Genomic DNA, 13,071 nt, shown 5'->3' on the forward strand with positions numbered 1-13,071 from the left:
GGGGGACTGCGGGCTCTAGCCAGCCTGGGGCAGTGCTGATGGCCATGGTGGTGGGGCTCTGGGTTCCAGGGTGAGCAGAAGGGGCAGGGCTGGGGCTAGCCTCCCCCAGCCAGCGGTTCACGTGCTGCCCATGACCACAGGCCTCCAATACCACCCAGCACCCACACACTAAATCCAATAACCAAAATTAAACCAAAGTATTATAGCCCACAGGAGTCTAGGCTATCTTGCCACAGGCAGAGAATAGGAGGAAGGGAGGTGCACCAGTGCCCGAGGCCCCGAAATGACAGAGAAATGATTAAATGAGAGACATCTAGATAATCCCCTGCACCCTTGCAGCGTGTGAACCAGCGTGGGTCAAATTCAGTGAATAGTTTTGGTGGGAAGAAAAGGATTTTTTTTAATGTCAAAACCATTTCAAAATTAAATATTTCAACTTTTTTGCTTGTAAATAACATTTTGTTGTGAAGTTTAGCTATACTTTTAAGGAGTGGAAAACCACCCTCCCCCCAAATGCAACAACCTCCAACGAAATCTTGATCTTAGATCAAAATACCTGCTGAAACCAGGAGCGGCACCAGCGTTTCTGGCACCCTAGGCAGAATTCGGGGGGGCGACATTTTGTGCGCTTCCCATGGGGCAAAGGGAGGCTTCCGGTTCCGCTCCCATCGCACCGCCGAAGAAGGACCCTCCGCTAAAATGCTGCAGGCGACAGTGGCAGTCATTGAGCTGCTCAGTTGACTGCCACTGTTTTCCGCGGCACTTCGGCAGAAGGTCCTTCTTCGGTGGTGTGACGGGAACGGAACTGGAAGCTCCCGTGCGCCCCGTGGGGAGCGCACAAAATGCCACCCCCCTAATCCTGGCGCCCTAGGCGACTGCCTAGGATCACCTAATGGAAGCGCCGGCCCTGGCTGAAACCAAAACAAAAACCTGAATTTGTTTAGTTTCTTTTTATTTTCTGTGGTTTTGATCCAAAATTAATGTTTATTTTTGTTTTCTCTCTTTTTTTTATAGACTTAAGGTCAGAAGGGACCATTATGATCATCTAGTCTGACCTCCTGCACAATGCAGGCCGCAAAATCTCACCCACCCACTCCTGTAACAAACCTGTAACCTATGTCTGAATTACTGAAGTCCTCAAATCGTGGTTTAAAGACCTCAAGGTGCAAAGAATCCTCCAGCAGGTGACCCGTGCCCCATGCTGCAGAGGAAAGTGAAAAACCTCCAGGGCCTCTGCCAATCTTCCCTGGAGGAAAATTCCTTCCCGGCCCCAAATATGGCGATCAGCTAAACCCTGAGCATGTGGGCAAGTCTCACCCGCCAGCACCCAGAAAAGAATTCTCTGTAGTAACTCAGATCCCACCCCATCTAACATCCCATCACAGACCATTGGGCATATTTACCTGCTAATAATCAAAGATCAATTAATTGCCAAAATTAGGCTATCCCATCATACCATCCCCTCCATAAACTTCTCAAGCTTAGTCTTGAAGCCAGATATATCTTTTGCCCCCATTACTCCCCTTGGAAGGCTGTTTTCCTGAGACACCCGCTCAAACTCAGTTTCTCTTTGAAACTAACCACAAGTTTGGGTGTCTTTTTTGGTTGAGCCCCCACAGCAAAAAATCAATTATTCACTCAACTCCAGTTATACCCAGGGAGTGATTGGCAGCTGGCTTGTAAGTCTTTTTTGCCTGGGCTTTTTCCTCCACTCTGACACCATGGGTAATCATTTGCACCTATGCAAAATAAAAGTAAAGTATGGTAGCTTTGTACATAAGATACAGGGCAACAGAGAATCATGCCTTACGGGATTTGTATACATTAAGAAAAAAAGTCAGGGTTAGGTTTGGTTAGCTAACCATGACCTAACCACCACCTTTTCCCCAGGATTGACCTCAACCAGTTAAACTGGGGTAAATGGTGTTAACCTGCATCTACACTAGGGAAAATATACTTGTTACAATGGGGTTACATAGCTATCCCTGACCTAGTCTCAACCTCTTTCCTAACGAAGGCAAATACTGAATGAAATTGTGCAAACATTTTTCTTGTATGCATTAGGGCTGGAATTTTCAAAAGCGCCTAAGAAACTAACGTGCACAAGTCCCAGTGAAAGTCCCTAACGGAGCTGGTAGGGAAATAGATTGTTTCCCCTGAAGAAAATTTAGATGAAATGAAAAACTGAAAACCAAACCTTCTCACTTTGGGGCCAATTTTTTTCTTTTTCAGTGAAACATAATTTTCAAGGAAAGCAGTCACTTCCCATGGCAGAGTTCTCAGTTAAATGAAAATTAACTTTCCAGAGGAAAAGTTTCACTGGAAATTTTTGGACCAGCCCTAGTCAATAGGAGTTGGGTGTCTAACTCCTGTATATGCTCTGGCTAATCCTGCCCTTGATATCCATTACTGGTTACCACTCCATCTAGCCTCCAGTAGAAACCAATAGTGAGGGTCAACGGATTCTAATAGTCGCAGGGAATTTCTGGTAGGAAAGTGTTCCTTCCTAGCCCTCTCAGGGAATCTATTTACATCCTGAAGCACCAGGCTTGGCACAGTGTAGTTCTTGGTGAATTGATGACTTTGCAAAGGTCCCAGGAGTGCCCTAGATAGTTAGTGAAATCACTGGTTAGCTTATAGGTCTGTACTGCACACTACCTGCATATTCATGTTCTTGAGAAAACATTGTGGATCTGCCTCCCTACTGCATTACTCCGGTTGTATGAGAGTCTATAGACATTGAAAGCAGTGGGGTCACCCAGAGTCGTAATGCAGTGGTGAATCAGAGCCTATCGTTCTCTACATTTCATCACTGTCGGCTGAATTGCAACTCCTGGAACACAACGCTGCCCAGTGCGTCTCACCCTATGCCGTAGAGAAGCAACAGTGTTATTAGTCTTTCTTCGCTGTCTGCTGCTGCGGAAACGCTGGGAGATGATGATTGTGCTCATGTTTTGCAGAATGGCAGTGTAAGGGTGTGGACTCATCTCTGCAGCGCCTCCTGCTGGTCATCCTCGGGAATTAGCTCTTTCCAGCCAGGAGCACCCCCTGCAAGCCGATGATTCGCCTTACCTCACTCTGGCCCCCCTGTCCCTCCCAGTGCCCCTTTAACTGAGTGCTGCCCCCTGGCAGTACTCCCACAGTTCTGGGTCTTCCCCTCCCAGGGGAACCCCCACCCACTATCCCCACTTCACCTCAGCTACCGCCAGTCCCCGTCTAGCCCCTCTCACTAGGGAGGACTGCAGTGTACGCCACTCATTGTAGGCAAAGGGGGTTTTGGACCTGCTCCCTCTGCCTATCCATGGGCTGCCCCCTGCACCCCAGTACCTAATAGGCCTTACCAGGTCTGCGGCCTGGGTCTCTCCTAGACTGGAGCTCCCCAGCTCCTCTGGCCCTTCCCCAGCCTTGGTTCCTTACTTAGCACCTTGCAGTTAGGCCCTTCTCCCTCTACAGGCAGAGTGGGACTGACTGGGCTCCTGGCTCACTGCCTCTTATAGGGGCCAGCTGGGCCTGATTGAGGCTTGGCCACAGCTGAGCCTACATTCCCTAATCAGCCCAGGCTTCTTGCCCCAGCCCCAGCCCTCTCCTGGGCTGTTTTCCGCCCCGAAGGGCAGGAGCGGGTAACCATCCCTCTACAGGCAGCCAGAGACAGTCAATGGACCTCAAGAAGCTGACTTAGCTGACTGATATGCTCCTTTCCCCGTTAAGAAGACCATGGCGGGTGAAAGGGCAATGGGGTGGCTTCTGCAAAACAGGAAGTGGAGAAGATATTTTGCAGCTCTAATTACCATTCTGTTCTAAATTAAAACTCAACTTTGGATTTCAAGTTCCAAAGCAAAAACACTGCAGGCACTGTAAGGCCACAGGGAAACCCTGGACACTGTGTGGTGCAATCTGAGGTCCTGATCCAGCAAAGCATTTAAGCACGTGCATAACTTTAAACATGTAAATAGTCTCACTGTAGTCAACTGATCTACGTGCATGCTTAAATTTAAACACATACTTAAATGCTTTTCTGGATTGTGGTCTGAGACGTCTCATTTCCTAGAGAAATACTGCCAAGTATGCTCCACCACTGTGACGTGGGAGGGAGAAGAGATAATTTGTAGATTTTTCAACTCTTTTGCAGCTTTGCAATTTGCATGGCTGAGCTGGAGCCCTTCTGGAGTAGGCTGATCTATTCTCTGAATAGGTCAATGTACCACAGAGCAGGAAGCTGCAGCCTTCCGGAGCCCAGAAGGCCAGGCATATTTTGCTGGATCTGCCCTTATTTGTATATAACTACCTAATGTTATTGCAGGAGTCACCAGGTGGCACTGCTACACATAACCTTGCAAAAAACACTTTTAGGGTATGAGCAGTGTTCAGTTTTGAAGAAATGCTGTATTGTTGTTAGCGTTATGATGGATATTCTTTTGGGTGAGCAGTAGCAAACAACAAGAGAATTTGCTCTTTGCCTTAATCTCACTAAAGTCAATTTTGGGGGTGGAGTGGCTTCCTGGGAACAAGGTGTTGGTGTATGAGGAGAGATTAATAAGACTGGGATTTTTCAGCTTGGAAAAGAGGCGACTAAGGGGGATATGATAGATGTCTATAAAATCATGAGTGGTATAGCAAAAGTAAATAAGGAAGTGTTATGTACTCCTCATAATACAAGAACAAGGAGCCACCAAATTAGTACCCACGTGGACACAAGAACAAATGGGTATAAACTGGACACTAGGAAGTTTAGACTTGAAATTAGATGAAGGTTTCTAACCATTAAAGGAGTGAAGTTCTGGAACAGCCTTCCAAGGGGAGTAGTGGGGGCAAAAGACATATCTGAGTTCAAGACTACGCTTGAGAAGTTTATGGAGGGGGTGGTATGATGGGATAGCCTAATTTTGGCAATTAATTGATCTTTAATTATTAACAGGTAAATATGCCCAATGATCTATGATGAGATGTTAGATGGGGTGGGATCTGAGTTACTACAGAGAATTCTTTCCTGGGTGCTGGCTGGTGAGTCTTGCCCATATGCTCAGGGTTTAACTGATCACCATATTTGGAGTTGGGAAGGAATTTTCCTCCAGGAAAGACTGGCAGAGGCCCTGAAGGTTTTTTGCCTTCCTTTGCAGCGTGGGACATGGGTCACTTGCTGGAGGATTCTCTGCACCTTGAGGTCTTTAAACCATGATTTGAGGACTTCAATAACTCAGAAATAGTTTAGGGGTTTGTTACAGGAGTGGGTAGGTGAGATTCTGCGGCCTGCATTGTGCAGGAGGTCAGACTAGATGATCCTAATGATCCCTTATGACCTTAAGTCCATGAGTCTGTGAGTCTAAGGTAGGTAGCAGGTTTAAACAAACACAAGAAAGTATTTTTTCATGCAACGCTTTGTCAACCTCTGGAACTCCTTGCCAGAGGGTATTGTGAAGACCAATACTATAATGGAGTTCAAAAGGGAGCTACATAGATTCATGGAGGATAGGTCCATCAGTGGCTATTAGCCAGGATGGGCAGGTATGGTGTCCCTAACCTCTGTTTGCCAGAAGCTGGGATTGGGTGAGAGGGCATGGATCACTTGATGATAACCTGTCTGTTCATTCCCTTTGGGGCAGCTGCCATTGGCCACTGTCAGAGGACAGGATGTTGGGATTGATAGACCTTTGGTCTGACCCAGTATGGCTGTTCTTATGTTCAGGCTGCGATTTCTGGAAGAGGGGATTGTCTGGAAGAGGGGATGCTGTTTGTGACCGTCTCTGTTCAAGGACTGGAATGTATCATGTAAATAAACAAGTTACATTAAGAAAACATTGATTCCATGTCATGGATTTCTCCTCCAAAGGGGAAGCTGATCAGGGACTGGTAAAAGACAGGAAACAAAAAGTAGGAATAAATGTTCAATTTGGAAAGAGGTAAATATAGGTGTCTCCCAGGGATCTATACTGGGACAAGTACTGTTCAACATATTATAAATGAACTGGAAAAATAGTAAACAGTGAGGTGGCAAAATTTGTAGACAATACAAAATTACTCAAGATAGTTAAGTCTAAAGCAGGCTATGAAGAGTTAAAAAAGGATCTCACTAGACTGGGTGACTGGGCAACACAATAGCAGATGAAATTCAGTGTTTATAAATGCAACATAATGTACATTGGAAAACATAATCCCACATACATACAAAATGATGGGGTCTAAATTAGCTGTTACCACTCAAGAAAGAGATCCTGGAGTCATTGTGGATAGTTCTCTGAAAACATCTGTTCAATGTTCAGCAGCAGTCAAAAAAGCAAACAGAATGTTAGGAACCATTAGGAATGGGATAGATAATAAGACAGTCTGGCTGTCCTTATGAAAGGCCCCAGAATTCTGCTACTGCTCCTCAGACAGGTAACTAGGGCCGGCTTTAGGAAGTGCGGGGCCCAATTCGAACAGTTTCGACGGGGCCCCGACAGGGATGACTAAAAAAAAAACAAATCAAAACCAACAAAAAACGCCTGTAAAAAAACACTTGGGGCTTGTATTCACCGGGTGGTGCTCTGAGTCTTCGGCGGCACTTCGGCGGTGGGTCCTTCACTCGCTCCAGGTCTTTGGCGGCACTGAAGGACCCGCCGCTGAAGTACCACCGAAGACCCAGAGCAAGCGAAGGACCTGGCGGCGAAGTGCCGCTGGAGACCCGAAGTGCCGCCAGGTGAGTAAAAATCAAAAAGGCGCCTCTAGCCAGGGAAGGGATTCTCACTGAGTGCGGGGCCCTCTTAGGCGCAGGGCCCGATTTGAGGGAATTGGTGGAATTGGCCTAAAGCCGGCCCTGCAGGTAACAATAAGAAAACGAGGCAGCTATCTCTTCACTGTCATGTTTAGCCATTAATTAGCCAAAATGTTGCAACTATAATGATATTCGTTACAAAATGGCAATGCACCCAGTGGGTTTGGAATTACCCCTTATCCCCAAAAGGCAATTGAGTTGGGGGAGGTAAGGGAAGAGGAAGACCCCCAAACCTCTCTAGCAGAGGTAAGGCTGTATAGTAAAAACCTAGATAACTTGTTTGAACAGCCCATAGGCAGGGGTGACGCTTCCATTTAGGCGACCTAGGCTGTCGCCTAGGACACCAGGATTTGGGAGGGTGGCATTCTGCGGCCCTCGGCGGCAATTCAGCAGCAGGGTGTCCTGCCACGCTCCGGGTCTTCGCCGGCAATTCTGCGGCGGGTCCTTCACTCGCTCCAGGACCCACCGCCGCTGAAGTGCCCCGAAGACCAGGAGCGCGGAAGGCCCCCCCTCGCCGCAGAATTGCCACTGACCAGGAGTGCGGAAGGACCCCTGCCTAGGGCGCCGAAAACCCTGGCGCCGCTTCTGCCCATAGGTAAACTTGGGAGGCACTGGTCCATCCCTGCTCTGGGGGTCAAATAGCCCCTGGCAGTTCCTAGTAGGAGAACTCTTCTGCGTGGCCATAAGGTAGCCAGTAAGTGTGGTAAAAGAGGCAAGGGTAGAGACTGGGGAACATGCGAGGCAAGAAAGTTGCTTGCATGAGCTCTCCCTCGCTGATTCAGCTTGGCCAACTGTGCGACTCCCCAGAGGGCAGAATTTGAGAGGTTTATTATTATTTTCCCCTGTCTCTAGTTGCACAGCAGGAGCCAATCTCCTGTAACCTGTGTGGCTTGGACTGGACTGCAAAGGGATCAGATGTAGCGTGTGAGTGAAAGAGATTAACATCATTGGAATGAACCAAGTAAAGAGGGATATTGATTTTTTTTCCCCTGCAGGGAATTCCAGAAGCCAACTGCTGTGATTCTGTTTTGTAGTAAAATACTACTTTCGAAATTGAAGAAAAGGATCAAATACACTTTCCTCTGAATGACTACGATTTAGACGCTTGTTTTTAACTTTTCCTTTGTGCTGGCTGCACTCCAACAGTACAGTTGAGCCTAGATACAAAAAAAAACCACTGGAAGGATTAATGTTGGTAAAAGGTTATACTTTCCCCAGCAAGTCAAATTGCACCATAAAGGGAATACGATGGAGCCTTCTCTTCACTGAATACATGAGCTAAGGTGCTCTGTTGGTCAAACCAGTTACATATATTATCAGTTTTATTTATGTTTTCTAAGGTGTTTAAGAATTAGAAGGAATTAAGAGGTGCAGAAAATAGGTATAAATCTGCCTTGTTAAAAGCCTAGAGCCAAATCTTGGCTCAGATACTTAGATCTGCAGATGAGGACAGAATCTCCCCTGTATTTATTGGGGCACATTTTTGTGCTTCAAGACTTGGAAATTTTGGTCCTGGAGCTGGAGTTGCATTACTGTAGTTCTGAGATGGATCAGCAGTGATCCCCATGAGAACACGTCCGATTTCTACACTGGGATCAGGCCAGAGTTCTCCTTGATGTCACTTTCCCCGTCTCTTTCATTTTTATCTTTTACTAAATAGTCACTGCCAAATCCTTTGCACATGAGGCCCCTCCATCCCATGACCAACACAGGAAAGCCACAGATGCAGGCAGCACTGTTTTGTGTAGAGCGACTCACCTGTGGGGCAGCAGATGCTCTGCTCTGGTGAGGCTCCGCTGGGCAAGCATGTCTTCTAAAAGTGTTCATTTACTTCTGCCTCCACGGCCGCGGGCTTGGCCTCCGCTGCACATTACTGCAGCATAAAATGGGGAATTTAGGGCCTGACCCAAAGTCCAGTGATGTTCACGAGAGCCTTTCCATGGCCTCCAATGGGCTTTGGATCAGGCCTTTATGGAGCATCTTTGCAAAAGAAAGAATTAGGCAGTCATTTGTACTGCCATGTGAGTGCACAGTATGGGAGTGCAGTGGGAGGTAGGGTGACCTCCCGTCCCTAATTGGCAGGACAGTCCCAAAATGTAGATTTCAAATCCTGGTCCTGGGCTGAATAACACCAGGACAGCATTCGTCCCAGATTCCTCTCAACAAAGTTCAAATTTACCACTTAGCAAGGGTCAAACCATAGCAACTACCGCATCATCCACAATGCTTACACAGCCCCAGAATGATTGACATGTGGTGTAGCCAATGTAAGACATCAATTATCATCCCAGTAGCATGACTTGTTACACGTCTCACGTGTTTCCAAACAGCTGAAAATAATCTGCTTTGGCAACGCAATCCAGTGATGAACAAGACACATTGGTAAATTGATATTTATTTTTTAATTACCGTTATTAAATATAGAATATAAAAGGGGTACAGTAACTCCCTCCCCACACACAATTTTTTTAAATGCCATGCCTCCTGTTTTTGCATTTTGAAAGGTGGTCACCCGGGGGTGGCAGGGTGGGGGAGAGGAGCTGTGTATAGTCCTGAAAAATATCCTTTTTGGAGCCCAAATCATTCAGCAATTGCACTTACATGCTGGGCTCTGTTTACCATCCCAGGGGACATGTACATGCAGCTGGCACAGCGTGCAAGTGGACAGCTTATGAAATTCTCTGAGTAATCTAGAGGCTGAGTCTTGGTCAGTGCTGTTTATCAGGGTTGGGTAACCAGAAGCTAACAGGAAGAAGCGCAGAGGAAATCCCCACAGGCTGTCTCCTCAGCTGACCCATCTTACCTCCACTCCCCTGCCTCTGCTTTATTTTGCAGTTAACCACTGTAGAATACAAGGAGCCTGTGATGATCATTCATCATTATTAATATCTCACGCTTCGAGCAAGAGGGAGTGTTTTCCAAGTCCCTAGCTGCAATGGGAAATTTCAGTAAATTCCCACAGAATCATTTAGGCTTCTTTCTTCTCTTCCAAAGAGCACAGAACCTTCCCCGGCCTAACTCTGTATTAAAGAGACTGACACACCGACACACGCCTTGCCTCTTCGTTACATGTTTAATAGATTGAGGTCGAGATCTGCTGTTGTCGTATGGCTCTAGCCTACAAAAACGAAACAGCCCCTATTAGAAAGTGAAAGCAGCTGGTTTTCCGTTGGGTGAGTTAGCAGAATAAAGACACTGCTCTATTGTAATGTGTTTAACCACCATTGCACTTACTTAACCTCAGCTCAGCATCCTTGGAATGGGCAATCAAATGCCACCTACTGGCGGAGACCGGAGTTAAAGAGAAGGCAGGGTGAGGTGATATCTTTCATTGGACCAACTTCTGTTGGTGAGAGAGATGAGCTTTCAAGCTACACAGAGCTTCTCCTTCAGGAATGTCACCTTGCCACTGATAAAACATTCAAGGCTTCCTACCAATGGCTGCAATGCTGTTAAAATCCAGGCTTGAGATCCTGGCCCCACTGAAATCAAAAGCAAAACTCCCATTGATTTGAAAGGAGTCGGAATTTTTCCTCTGGCTTTTCCACTGGGGACCCCTCAAGAGCAAACCTAGGGAGCACAGCATATTGTGATGGCTGGCATGCACTTAACTGTCATGTCATCCACTGCATGCTGGCACTGCTCCTGTGAAGAGGCAGCGCCTTGGAATTGAATTCCCTGCCTGTTCACAAGGCTGGAGCAGACAGGCATGGGTGAGAGGGTACCTGGAGCATTCAGAGGATGCTAAGAGGAGGTTGAGTTTAGACCCTGGGAGGGATGGGGGAAGAGTTGAACCAGGGGAGATTCTGAGCAGTGGGGAGTGTCTCTGTGTTGGGGAAGGGAGCGTCCTAGCCTGAGGGGTTGTGGATATTACCTCCCCATGGGAGAGGGGCTGAGCCTGGTGGGGTCAGGTGGGATGAGGCAGCAGGGCTTGAGCCTGAGCTGGGACTAGAGACTTTCTGAACAAGAGGAGGCTGAGCGCTCAGGGGGACTGGGTGGGGAGTTCTGAGCAAGCAGGGAAGAAGAGCACGGGGAAGGCAGCGTGAGGGGGTGAAATGGGGGAGGATGATGAGTATGGGTGTAGGGACGTGGGTGGGCATGAGGGCAACAAACAGGAAAAGGTTGGAGTGGAGGGACAGTGAGACGAGAAGGCACTGAAGGAACTACAGAGGGGAAACCAATATTCTTCCACCATGTCCTTCACTGTGAAGTATCTCCGTTTATCATCCTCCACCATAACCCTCCCTCCAGTGTCCTAGTGTTCCAGTGTGAAAATCTGGTCAAGCTCTAGGAAGGGTGGGAATCAGATGGGCGAGAAGGCTATGGACACCCACTCCCACTTACATTGGTCACCAGCCACTGCTGCATATGGCACTGCTCCAATACTAAAAGGAATTTCTTGGAGTTCTTCTGTTACTTACATGTTCAGTAAAATCCCCCTCAACCACGGCGTACCAGAGTGACCTTTTATCCCTGCTGAAAGGAATTGCTGGCTAACAGAAGACAGTATTTCTGTAACAGAGGCAGCCGCGATCCCGTGTGGTAAAAGTCTGCAGACTGGGGTCTATTCCCATTTCAAGGACTGACTGCATAACCTTGGACAAGACTTCATTTCTCTGTGCCTCAGTTACCCTCTCTGGAATAATGGGGGTAGCAGAATTCACCCACATTTGCAGAACACTTTGAGATGTGCAGGTCTTAAGTGCTACACAGAAGTATAACTAGTATGATCACTGTAGTACAGTGCTAATATCTGAACAGTTGCATAGCCAGTCAGTTACGGGAAAAGCTGTGGAGTTAGTAAGTACTCTGGGAACTTAGCTTGCTGCGTGCCCACCGCTACCAGTAAGGACAGCGGCAAGACACATGGCGTATGCCCTGTATTAGTGGGCTGGGAAGCAGCAAAATGACAGCTGGGAAGATATTTGATTAAATGAATCCAGACTGTTTTTGCATGTGTCCCAGCTGTGGAGGGACTGAAATCTACCAGAGGAGCAAATAAAAAGAGGCAGCCTGAGACTGAGACACTCAGATGGCCTAAGTCCCAAACTATGTAATAGGTGAATAGATTTTTAAGGCTCGAAGGCACCATTAGATCACATAGTCTGAGTTTAGTTCCTCAGACCCCAACTGCCCATTAATTGAAGTTATCATTCGTATTAAGCAGTCCTCATTGCTGGCTCTGTTCAGTGAGTTTAAATCAGTTTCTCAAGCTTTTGGATAGCGAAAATGCATACACCACCCTGAAATATGGTGTGGAGCTTGTGCTTAAGGCACTGGACTGGGACTCTGGTGATCTGAGCTAAATCCCTGTCTTTGACACAGGCTCCCTGTGTGTCTTTGTGCAAGTCACTTAATCTCTCTGTGCCTCGGTTCCCTCTCTGTAAAATGAGGGTAATAGCACTTCCTTTCTCCTATCTTTTGTCTGTCTTGTCTGTTTAGCCTGTAAGCTCTTTCGGGCTGTCTCTTGTTCTATGCACGTACTGTGCCTAGCACAATAATGAGGCTATCTAGCTCTCTTATAGCACTTTTCATCCGTAGATCTCAAAGCACCTTCCAACAGAGGTAGATATCATTGTTCCTATTTTAATAGGGGGAAACTGAGGCATTGGGAGGCAAAGTGATTTGCCCAAGGTCACCCAGGAAAGCAGTGGCAGAGCTGGGAATAGCATGCAGATCTCCTGAATGCCCTGATCTTGGTTGGGACCTCTAGACACTATCATATAATAATAAAGGTAGAACTCTATAATTTATGTGAGGAACCCATGTACTATGAATGACACATAGAGACACACAGATGGAGATATACGCTGACAGATACAGCTGGCTCCTGAGCTTTGAGTCTTTCTCCGTAGTGAAATTTCCTGCTGCTCCAGACTGCACTGCGCTGGCCTGGCAGGGGACCAGCTCTCTTGCGTGCTGCTGGCTGGTGCTCTTGTGCTTTGGGAAGGGAAGGGAACCTTTCCCTTTCCAGCCTGTGCCTCTGGCGCACATCTGAGCCACTCCGGACTGCCTTGCCGACAAGGAGGGGTATTCCTGAGCACCCCCGCCCCGGAACTCCTGCTTGGTGGGGCTGCGCAGGCTGACGCATGTGGCTCCAGCCAGGCAGCGAGGATGGGACCTTTTCCTCTTGACAGGCACAAGGCGATCCCTGGTCATGCTGTTTAATCAGCACTCCCAGTCCAGAATCATGCATCAGCTCTGGGAAAGCAGAAGTGCCCCCCACACACACACACACACTCGCAGCGGGAACAGGGTGAACGGGAACCAGAACCACAGGGCTCCCAATTCCTCCTGCCGTGTACGGGGCAGGCTCAGGCAGC

Source organism: Gopherus evgoodei, chromosome 3 (assembly GCF_007399415.2).
Source record: "Gopherus evgoodei ecotype Sinaloan lineage chromosome 3, rGopEvg1_v1.p, whole genome shotgun sequence".
NCBI lineage: Eukaryota > Metazoa > Chordata > Testudines > Testudinidae > Gopherus > Gopherus evgoodei.